Consider the following 12500-nt stretch of genomic DNA (forward strand, 5'->3'; position numbering starts at 1 on the left):
CCAAGCAATAACAGCTGTTCATGTGTACATGTTATGCAAATGTGTAGTGACCCTTGTTACAGGGCTGGTCCTCTCTAGCATCGTTTGCAAGCAATAACAGCTGTGCATGTGTACATGTTATGCAAATGTGTAGTGACCCTTGTTACAGGGCTGGACCTCTCTAGTATTGTTTGCAAGCAATAACAGCTGTGCATGTGTACATGTTATGCAAATGTGTAGTGACCCTTGTTACAGGGCTGGACCTTTCTAGTATCGTTTGCAAGCAATAACAGCTGTGCATGTGTACATGTTATGCAAATGTGTAGTGACCCTTATTAAAGGGCTGGACCTCTCTAGTATCGTTTGCAAGCAATAACAGCTGTGCATGTGTACATGTTATGGAAATGTGTAGTGACCCTTGTTACAGGGCTGGACCTCTCTAGTATCATTTGCAAGCAATAACAGCTGTGCATGTGTACATGTTATGCAAATGTGTAGTGACCCTTGTTAAAGGGCTGGGCCAAATGGCTATGTGCACACCTATCCACTCTATGTAGGTGTGCACATAGCCAAATGGCTATGTGCACACCTACATAGAGTGGATATTGAGAGTAGAGACACACTGGTTGAATTACCAGGTTTGTGTAGCCTAACCTCTCATTGTCAACCTAACAGCCGCTTGCACATACTGTATGTAAGGTAGTGCACAGCACTGGTAATGAAACAAGTTGCATATCATCTTTAACTCCAGTGTAACATCTGCAGTAGGAGTGTAAGATGTAGGAGACAGCTGCCCATGTGTAATAGCCGCTTCATAGGTGATGGCATACACTATCTAATTATATCCTGATCATGTTGATAGTGGCATCAGAGTCTATTGATACATGACTCTGTTTGTAGAGTGGGTGTCTGTGCCCAACAGAGCTCATGGTCCTGGTGGATATGTGAGTATATACCCAGAGAAGGAAACAGACCTGTAGACACTTCCATTATCTGTAATCAACTAACAGGATGTGATGTGCTCCTCAGAGGAGGATTCCTGCTAAAGGTAGCTACAATATTTCCGTAATAGCCAGTGTTGTCACATCCATAACACAAATATTTACATGTGAACATCGCTGTCTAAAACATCTTCATAAGCAATATGTAAACTAAATACAGTACTTGGTACTTGTATTACTGAATGCTCATACAGGCATGTCCACTAGTCAGCTATTGCTGTTTACTGATGTCAGCTTTGTGTATGTGGCCATCCTGGGGGAATGTAATCTCTATGCCATGTACACTGCCAAACCCACCTAACACCATGCCCCACACATTGTTTGGAATGCAGCTATAGGGGTAAGATGGAAGGCAGCCCAGTCTACAGCCATGACTGGACTGGACAGTCATGAGGTGTAGGTTAACACTTGCATCTCATCAACACAACTAACACATATCCTTACCAGAACACAGTAAGGACACCCACACACACTACCAGAAACTGCACACATTCACAGATGCTTCTAGGTGTCTGGCCAAACAAGTGACCCCCCCCCCCAAGCTGGAAGAGACAGACACCGAAATACACAAACTGTATGACATAGTTTGCTTAATTGTGCCACACCTCAGAAAACGTGGCTGGAAACATGCCCAACAGTACTCATTTGTGAATGCAAACTCTAGCTTTATGTTACGCACCAACCTATACGAGGGCATACATACTGTCAGCTGCCTGTCTGCCATGATTAGCCACATACCCATACACTCAGACCACCTTTTGAACTATACACATGGCTCTGGCATATTCCTTGTTGTTGTGCAGGACCTGTGATGCGGTAGCCTGGACTGCATGGAAACACATGTAGGAACTGTCAGGTCTTGTAGCCCATGCAGGTATGTCCCAAGGCCTGGGTAGCATTCTGCCATTGGCCAGAATGATACTGCAGTACAGGGAAAAAAGTACTGTATTCCACAATTGTCTAGTGTAGTGGTGTAAGTCAAAGGGTATCCAGTATCTGTCTGCCTGAGATAACATGGTTGACAGACCATGATGCCATGATGCTTTGCCAGACAGGGCCTGCACCTGTCACCCCTGGGAATCTGGATACTGCCTAGAGCTCATGCTTCCCCTATAGTGCCATCATCACGCACAGTTCAAGTGAAGGTCCACTGCTATTACTGGGACAGCCAAGCAATAAACTGCAGGCCATGCTACAGAATGATACATGTCAGAAACACTATATGGACACACAAATGTCAATCCCTAACATGGAGAACATATCTGCAGTGACTGAGACATGTTTCAACACTCTGGAGAGCACACCTGCATGACCATGTTATAACACATACCTCACCTCTTGTCCATTATCCTTTATTGGAACACACAGGACACAGGTGTGTCCGTATTCCTGAAGGATATGTTCACCCCCACGCTAGTTGCATGGGTCTATATCATATATTCAAAACTCCAAAATGTCGAACACCATATGTTCGAACTTGGAATTTCGAATATTGAAAACATCGAATGCTCAGATTAGCGACTTTTTTCCTAGGGAAAAAAATTGCTGTTCTGAGAAACATACACCCAGCACAAGCACACCAAAATAAATAAACCACACACATACATTTAACAAAACCCTACCCCACACTAAACCACACATACATTAATAACTATCCACTTACCTTAACCCGCACCCTAACCCTAAGGTCCATAACTCTCACACCACAGTGGAGGAAAGAGCGAAGCCAAAGAAACCGCCTACCAAAATCTTTCCCTAGATAAGATTTCAATATTCCAGGGCTTTGCTATTTTCACCATTCGATATTTTGGGTTCGATGTTTTCACATTCGGTGTTGTACCTCTTCGGAATTTTGATATATACTCTAGTTGCATTTGTATAACTTCAGATGCATTATGCTGAGCAACTACCTTTGTGTCAAAGTGGAATTCAAATTGCACCTTGTGACAGATCACCCACCAGGTCGCGGATTTCCCAACTGTCATAATGTGCTGTAATGGGGAAGATTAGGTCTGAGACAGAGCCATAATAATGGCTACTCTCAACTATTCCATTATGAACTGGGAAGACTCCTCATGTACCAACAGCTGTGCTCAATGCATGTTGGATTCCATCGACCCCAATGACCTGGATCACAGTAGTCACACAAACAGGGCTAACAGTATGCTACACATAGTCAGTCTCCAATGCCAATGTTATGTTTCCTAAGAGCAGAGTGGTGACTGTCATGGCATCCATGCAGATGGACAATGCATGTGCAAATGCTGAATCCTACACAAATGAACCTTAAGCAGTCACATATGTGCAGTGATTGTGCCACTGAAACAGAACCAGGGTTCAACTCAACACAAATAAGAAGGCAAACTGGTGGTACCATGCTTTAAACTGTACCACAGAAGGTAGTAACTGTTGCAAGAGTGAACACACATGAGTGTAGGTGATCCCTGGTCAGCCTCAGTAAGATGCAGATACACCATATAATACCACACAAAGCTACTGTGAAACTAATCAGCCACATATTATGAGGCCAAGCACAGAGCATTCTATAGCTGTGTCATTAATTGTAATGGCAAGGACAAGACCTGCTGTGCTGCACAGCACTATGGCATGGGAAGTACTGCACCTTCAGAAATAGCACCCGTTCATCCATATAGGGTCTTGGAGATACTAAACCCACTCCCACCCCCCCAACAGGTGCACTTAGTAATATATTCATGTACACTACAGGGCCCCTGTAATAACAACTATGCAGGTATAAGCTGCACTCTCTAAAGCCATACATACAGCTTTCATGGGACCTGTCAACATCCCAGGGTATATTCTACACAAATGTAAGAACAATCAGCTATCCACATACACATTATGTTCAATCATAGCTCCATGTCAGGCTGTGTACACACTGAATGGTGCACAGCAACAGTTATCACACCCCACAAAGGGGGTACACCATTGATAATGGGAAGTAGTGCACAACTACCCTGCTGAGTCTGGTCTGTAAGGCCATGAACTGTGTTCAACGTATTTGATGTGCTCAGTACAGATGTAGATGATAGTAGGGTTGATTCACACTGCATATCATGACCTTGCCAGGTCGTAGGACACCATCACTCATACTGTGTTCCAGCTACACTCAGTAAACTAGGTGTATATTCCTATATCACAGGAGTGGTTGGCAACTGGACTGCTGGCAGAACCAACACTACAGAAGGTGTCTGACTAATACACGCACATCAAAACAGTGCCAGCCACAGCAATACAGGGTTCATTCCTGGTACTCCCCCTCTTTGTTATCTATACCACACAGACTAACACAGAAAGCATCAGCCTATTCATGTTTCCAAATGACTATGAACTAGGAGCAATAGTTGACTCAATGTGTGCTGTGTTCAACATACAGAAGGGCTTTAGTGTGTCAGATGTGTGGTGTGTGATGTATGGCCACAATCTGACAGCTAAGTATTGCATTGTCATCTCCTATGTTATAAACCCTGTACCCATGAACTACCACCTAGGCAGCGGTCAACATGATGGCAACTGTGTGTATGGGATGCAGCTGGACAGTACTCTTTCATTTGATAGTTACTTCACCACACCAGACAGGTAGATGTATGTGGCACCCCTAATCATGACAGGGTGCCATCCAGGAATATAAAGGTAATTGCTCAGCCATACTCAACACCCATGTGACCCATAAAAGATCACATATTTCCTTTAAGGATTATTGCCCATGTGTAGATGGCCTACACTGCCATTCCCAATCCCTAGCTGCACTATGTAGCATGCAGCCTACCCTGAATGAAGCCATGTCCAACCCAGAGGTGTTGGACATGCTACACTTAACACATCCTGATCCCAAATAAACACATACTTCATGGACATCCACCTTTCTAGTACAAGGATCACAACATGCCTGACAGATCTCTGTCCCATACACTTAACATACTCTTGCTATACTATGCATCCCTGTCCAGCAAAGCTGCACATCGCCCCTCTCTGTGACATGGTGTGATGACCACATGCCAAATATATTAGTAACCCTGTGGATCAGTTCTGTGGCACTGCTTGAACTGGCTACTGAAACTTACCTGTCTGTTGCCTACAGCTAGGTAACCTTTCTGCCTAGGCTCATAAATGGCCCAGGGCATATAGCCTACTTGATCACTATGACCATACATGCTATAGTTGATATCCAACCCTGCAAATACCATCAGGCTAGCTATTGTGCCATGTGTTACACATGTGCAACACAGGCAATACATGGCAGGATGCTACACAGCTGTGCAGTGCCATGTAGATGTATATGGCAAAACACATATATGCTTGCAAGTCTGCAGGGTCACAGGTCATGTCCCTAACGGCTATGTATGACTATATATGTGACATATACACAGCATTAAGGTCAATTGCATTAATGTGAACACATCCAGGCATGTGCTGATAGGTAAAGACACCAGTACAGGCAAACAGACATGCCCACATCAAGACAACATCCACATAGTGTATGAGCAATGTCATCACATGACACACACATATATAGCGATAACATCACATCACCAGTAAGTGTCAAATGTGTGTGACTTATACATGTCAGTGGTGTTAGTGTCATGTAGATTTGCAAAGACGTATTTGTAATCTTAATAAATGTGATACACATGTATGTTCAGCTGTACTTCTGTACTTCTCTGTGAGTTACTGTGACCTGTCTCCATCATTATGCCTTCCAGGTATGCCACATAGCAGGCTGACGGGGTACAGCCGCTTGGAGGATGAGGTCCTCGTCCCATACCTCCTTGACAACCATACAATACTCTTCAGCCATGTGCCACAGGATGCACAGCAGTGGGATGCCCTGTGGGAGGAACTCTGCAGGAGGGTAAATGATGTTGGTGGTCACAATCACACCTATCAGCAGGTGCGCCGACACTGCACTGACCTCATAAGATGGGCGAAACAATGTGCTAATGCAATCACCAGGGAACAAGGTGCAACAGGTGGGGGGCCACTCACCCAGCCCCCACTCACACGTACCGAGGAGCTATTGGCCAACCTGGGGACACTGGCAGACCTCTATTCACAAGCTTTAACTGGTATTGTGGAGGTGGGTGTCTCTCAACCACCAAGCCTGGAGTTGCCTGGTAAGTCACTACTGCACATATAACAACTATATTTCACATAGTTACATGTGTTACTGTACAATATGTAATGTAACATCATATGCAAGGCATGTATGCACACATGCCATGTACTATAGTCTGCTTCTCTATGTATGCACAGATGTGCATACTCCATAGTATAGTGTATTGTACAGGCTTATGTTCTAACATGGACATTGTACCCTGTAGCTATCACACAGGTGTGGATAATGATCTTACTGCTCTGACACTCCTGTTTAGGTACCTCTGGCATTTTGCAGTGACAGTAGCCTGTGTCAGGTGAGATTGTTATTATTTACCAGGTTTGATAATGCACAGAACATATTACTTGCATGCTATCTGCCATAACACACGTACACATAATGTATGGTGGCCCTGTTAATAGACACTGGTCAGACCTGTAATGCATCACAGTGGTTACCCATGTGAAACAATTGAAGACTATATGAAACACTTACACTAAACCTTCCAAACTGTCATTGCCAGATGTGTGGACAACAGTGAATACAATGGTGGAGGTGTGTTTCACTGTAGGGACAGGTACTACATATCAACATTGCACATGTTGGGAATACAAACAGTACTGTGCAGAGAGCATATGTGTGCACACACTCTAAATGTGTTGGAGCTGGAGTATGACCGGCCCACAGGATACACCCTCGTGGATTATACCCTTGCTATGAATGTCACACAATGTCATGTGCTATCTGACATGTCCATGACATGTAGTGGGCTGACTGCAACACTGATCAACTATCCTGCAAAACATGTCTCACATCCCATACATACCACCCTTTGTCTGCATAACCCTGTCCTCAGTGGAGCATATGACATCTATGGGTGTATGTGATATGGGATAACACTGACATGTGAAATAAGATGGCCATCACAACCATTGGACAGAACATGTGTACACATGGTCATGGAGGATGGCCAGAGACATGAAGCAACACGCACAGTAGAAGTGATGTAAATGTGTGCACACCCTGTTGTACACTGGCTCGACACAATACAACTATGGCATTTGTGTAATGGTGATATTGCAGATGTGAAACACTAAACACTACACAGCGTGTGTAGGCATAACATGTAACCACCACATAACATGTCTTGAACATCTGGAGTGTGTCACAACATGGAAGCATTCACCTATACAGTATCCAAATACATACATGTGTTGTACAACATACACATATATCCACATCAAGCCACAGATACAGTACATTAACCTTGCTGGTGTCAGCATCACTGTCATGCCTGCTCCTCATGTGTGTGAGGTACACAGATGGCATGTGGGACATAGAGTACTGCTAAGTTAGCCATGTGTGGGCATAGTTGTCAGGCATCTGTAATATGTTTGCAGATGTGCAGGGTTGTCATCCGTATACCCTTCTGTGACCTGTGTCACACATTCCACTTTAGGGTTTAGTGTGGATACACCTCAGTGACGTGGGTCACATTCCACATTAGAAATGTATTGTATGTGAACAAAGTCATGGCTATGAACTGTGTCAGTAGCTTACAATGTATAGCAATTGTGAAGTCACATGATGCCATGCAATGGCTATGAACATCAGCTCAATGTGAAGTATTTCACTGCATATTTATAGGGCAGACAGACAACACTGCATCAGCTGAAGGCCCATGTTAGTATAATACATCTCTGCATTTGGACACCATTATCATACTGTAGATTGGAAAGGACACCATTATGTTACACATGTATGCATGTCATTCAACACATCAGCAGAAGACATGTCATACTACATGTAATTGGCAAGGTCATATGCCACACCGCTGGCTGGTGTACTGTAAACCTGTGCTAGTCTGTGGCACCATTGCAAAGTAGGGACAGCCATGTCAAACATGTGTGTACAGCCACAAGCACAATGTCTGGACTCAGCTCAGGGGTAAGTGGAATAATGTTGAACAGACATGCACTGCTTTGGGGGAGATATGCAAGCTAGGGCTCAGGCAAACATAGTATGCAGTCAACGTACCCTACTGCTCATGTTCTCACACATAGGGGCGGTGGCCAATACAATGCATCAGTGGCAGATGTACAAAGGTCAGCGATGGTATGCTAACATGTGGTGCATGTTGCACACACCATGGCAGTGCGGTGCAATTGTGCAAAGTGCATGCACTGTGTTGCAGGTATGGGGCATAGGCTACTAACACAAATGGTGCAATACAGGTATATATGCTAACCATCACTATAATTGTGTAAAGTGCATGCCATCTGCTATAACACATGCATGCTGTTCTGTGAAACTCAGGGATGTATGATAACTACCACTCTAATTGCCTAAGCTGAAACTATAATTGTCTAAGCTGAATGCCATCTGCCATATCACCTGCATGTAGCATGTGTGTCTGTGTGTGCCTGTGTTTCTTTGTGTGTCTGTGTGTGTGTGTGTGTGTGTGTGTGTGTGTGTGTGTGTGTGTGTGTGCATCTGTGTGTCTCTATCTGTCTGTGTGTGTGTTAGTATGACTCTGTCTGTCTGTGTGTGTGTGTGTCTGTGTGTCTCTGTCTGTCTGTGTGTGTGTCTGGCATAACTTGTAATGGACAGTTTTTGTCTTCCCCTCACAGGTGTTGATGTAGGTGCATTGCCCTCCTGCGGTCCACCTGATGTTAGTGTCCCCACAGACTCTAGCAGTGATGATGATAGTATGATTGAGGCACAGGTAGGGTTGTTAGGGGCTGAATCTGTGCCATAGGTTGCCATTCTATCTGTCTCCATCTCATCCTAGCACACAGTTCCCCTGCCTACACATACCCCATCACCACTGGCCATAGATGAAGGACAGTTGGTGGGTGGTAGCATGGAACAGGGAAGTGTGGAGGCTATGGAAGGTGTGCCTGCACACCATGATCCCAGCCAACTGACTGATGATGTCCCACACAGGCATGTGCCCAGCGCTGCTTGTAGGAGGACAACTGGCCAACATGCCCCTGCAAGACAAAGCACATCAGCTGGAGTCACCAGATGCATGTTTTGGGCTGTAATGGAGGCACAGGCACATGCTGAATGGCACAACAGAGAAGGTCTGAGGCTTCAGAGGGCTGCTGTTTGTTCATTAACTGACAACATCCAGGCACTTGCAAATGTTCACCCTCATCTTGCAGATGTTTTGGATAGATGATTGGGTGACATGGTGGGAGTCCTTGACCTTGGCTTGTCAATCCTCGAGTGTGGAATGTCTGTGCTGGAACATCTGGTGGGAGTGAGGCATTGGGCACATGAACGTAGGTCAGCTCCATCACCTGTTGAAGGTCTACATGAACATGCTACTGCACATGCCTGCTCCCATAGTGCCGGTAGCAGCAACAGTGCAGCTGGTGCTGTGCAGTCCACATCAGGACACAGCAGGCCATGTGCATGTGGTCCTGGATGGTCCCAACAGGGACACAATTCCAGTGGACATGTGTCATCAGACAGTACCCAATCTGGACCTCTGCCTCGTAGTGCCTGTGCAACCCCTGGCGGGCACAGGTCATGTGGCCATGGCTGGACACCGTGAATTGTGAAACCTGCCTTGTACAGTCTGCAGCTGTCAATAATACCCCTGTGTAGGCCAGCCACATGCCAGACCTGTGTAAGCTCGAGGGCAGAGTGTCACATTTAGAGGGCAAGCCTGCCCCTCCTAGACAGCCCCCAGCACTGCCACCTTTACAGCTGTTTTGGTGCAGTGGTGGCTGCCCATGGCTGGGGACCTCCGTCCCACTGTTTCCATCTGGGGGCTCATGAGCTTGTGACTGCCAAACACCCTTCCCCATCCAAGGTGTATCCCTCCATGTGTCATATACCAACCTTGTATGCTGTCTTGTCTGTCATCCTACCCTACCTATCCCCCACAAGCATACCTACTCCCCTTCCCCCACATCCCACTCTCACCCTACGGAAACAAAAGGCCAATCAATTCCTAGAACAACATTTGCCCCATGCATAGCTGTCCATTTCACACACATGTCCACTGGACACACATAACCCGTTTAATATGTATCACAACATACTCACCCTTGTCTCTCAGGCACACGATCCTGGTATGCACATGACTCCTAAAATTCCAGGTACACGTGATGCAGATGACCCCATTGTATACACAACACTACCGGTCCCTCTATAGTTACCCCATTTACCTTTTTCATGATGATGATGTCACACACAGCACCTTGCAAGAGTACTGTTCTCACATAATGATTGGACAGGAACTGTTGTGTTAATGTAAATAAAATGCAGAGAGTGACGTATTTTGCCAATGTACAAATGTTTGCTTGTATTAATGACACATGTCTTTCTGAGGGAGTCTTGATATTACATAGGACAACACCACTGCATAATACAGGAATTGCTGGTGTTTCCCTTTTCATTCCTTTGTAATGTTTTGTTGTTACATGGGATGTTCTTGCTATATCTATATCTATATATATATATATATATATATATATATATGTATGTATCTACATCTGGACATAAACACACACACATACATCTACATGATGGAATACATTTCCTATACTGTTGAATGACTGCGCTGGATGATATGTTTGTTATAACATCCAATGTTTGTATATCTGCCATGGCTTAGTGGTAAATCATATTAGCTGTGTGTGCAGGATCCTGTTTTTGAGCCTTGCAGAGGCCGTTTATTTTGTTGCTGGGCAGAACAAGGCTGTTGGATACGGAGTGATTAAGGTACATTAAAGCAATTGTGAACGGGTGTGCTTGGGTTTGGGCAGAGCTAGGCAGTGCTAACCTCCGGTTACAGTTTCTTTCACTCAGTTTGCCTCTACATTGCTTCACCAGTTTAATACTCACATACTGGTGGCCAAACAGGCTTACACCCGCTTGCTCCCGCACTTGCAAATGCACTGCATTTGGTGTTTGCATCTGACACTCACACCCCTGGGTGGGAGTGAGGACTATGATATTTCCTTATGATGCCTTTTACATCGGATTACATGCCTACATTATTGGGAATGGCTGCCCATTAGGTGAAAGCATGCCGTTTGATTGTACAGAATCCGTGGTCTGTCCAGAGTTTGATTCACGTTATTGGTGTGTTCCTCTTATAATCTGCATCTGTCTGGCTAATACATGGGAACTGACACTCTTCAATACAAACAAGTAATTGGGGTCTGGAATCCACATCCTTTAGCAGAGTTATGGTTCTGCATACCCAGCATTCTATCATCTTTCTAAGGTTGTAAGTGGAATATGTGCTTTCTGTCCCTATCAGACCTCTCAAACGATTGGGGGCAAATATCAACTGAATCAGGGACATGTCATAACAACATAAGGGACACATTTAAATTATTAGTGCTATTAACCTGGCACATTGACAGACTCAGAGCATATGAATTCATACACATTTTCTGAGGTAAATGATGTTTATAACTCTTAATTGTTATTATTCATTAAGTGTAATTCACCTCCTTTCCTCCAAAAGTTACTTTAGGAGGGATTAAGTGGGACAGAGTTAGAATTTGAGTCAAAATCAGGGACGTCCCTGGAAATCAAGGACAATTCAGAGGTATGGTCCCTATTTGTTCCCCCAGTGGTTTATGTCGTGTCCTGTCCAGTGGATTTGCTCTTAGGGGTTGAGAGGTATGGGCATTAGCTATGCCCATTTCAGAATATTACTTACATCCCTGGGGCGGTCCTAATACACCTGCACCAGCCAACACCTGCATACCTAGGCCCATAATTGCATACCCATAGTTCCCCCACCTGCACCTCCTCTACAGCACTCATCCTTACTGTGGGTGCAGATGGGGTATCAACACACCACTACACACTGCCCGCTCTCCATGTGTCGACCCATGGGTTATCAGGCTTGCTCAACCTACTGGTCCATGTACATCTACTGCCTGGCTTGATGAATCATTACTGGGACTGACTCCGATGATGGTATTCATTAAGCAGAGCTGTCAAACAAAGGGAAATGGCAGAATATGCTAATGAAGGCATAACGAGTAAAAGTACATGCTAATTAACCAATCTAACATGGTGGAGCTATTCAGGAAGCTTACAAAACAGTCGTGTACACTCGGTGTAGGCTTTTGCAAAGTAAGCTTTTTATATACAACTTTACCCAGTTTCCATTCCTTTTTGTGATTGTTTCCAGAACATGTGCTTTGACTTACAGCTTGGGAGGTGTGAATTGCTACTGTTTTCTTTTAGTTTAATTTCTCCAAGTGTTTTGGGACACAACTTTTACCTGTAGTAATGACAAAGTAAGTGTGGAACCTGCAAAAAAATGTCATATAACTGATTACTCTCCTATCAAAATGTGTATATGAATATGCCCCTAAGCAGAGCCTTTTGTCTGAGGTGAACAGTTATATCAGTAATATCTTCTC

Source organism: Protopterus annectens, chromosome 4.part1 (assembly GCF_019279795.1).
Source record: "Protopterus annectens isolate FY-2018-M chromosome 4.part1, PAN1.0, whole genome shotgun sequence".
NCBI classification, from domain to species: Eukaryota; Metazoa; Chordata; order Ceratodontiformes; family Protopteridae; genus Protopterus; species Protopterus annectens.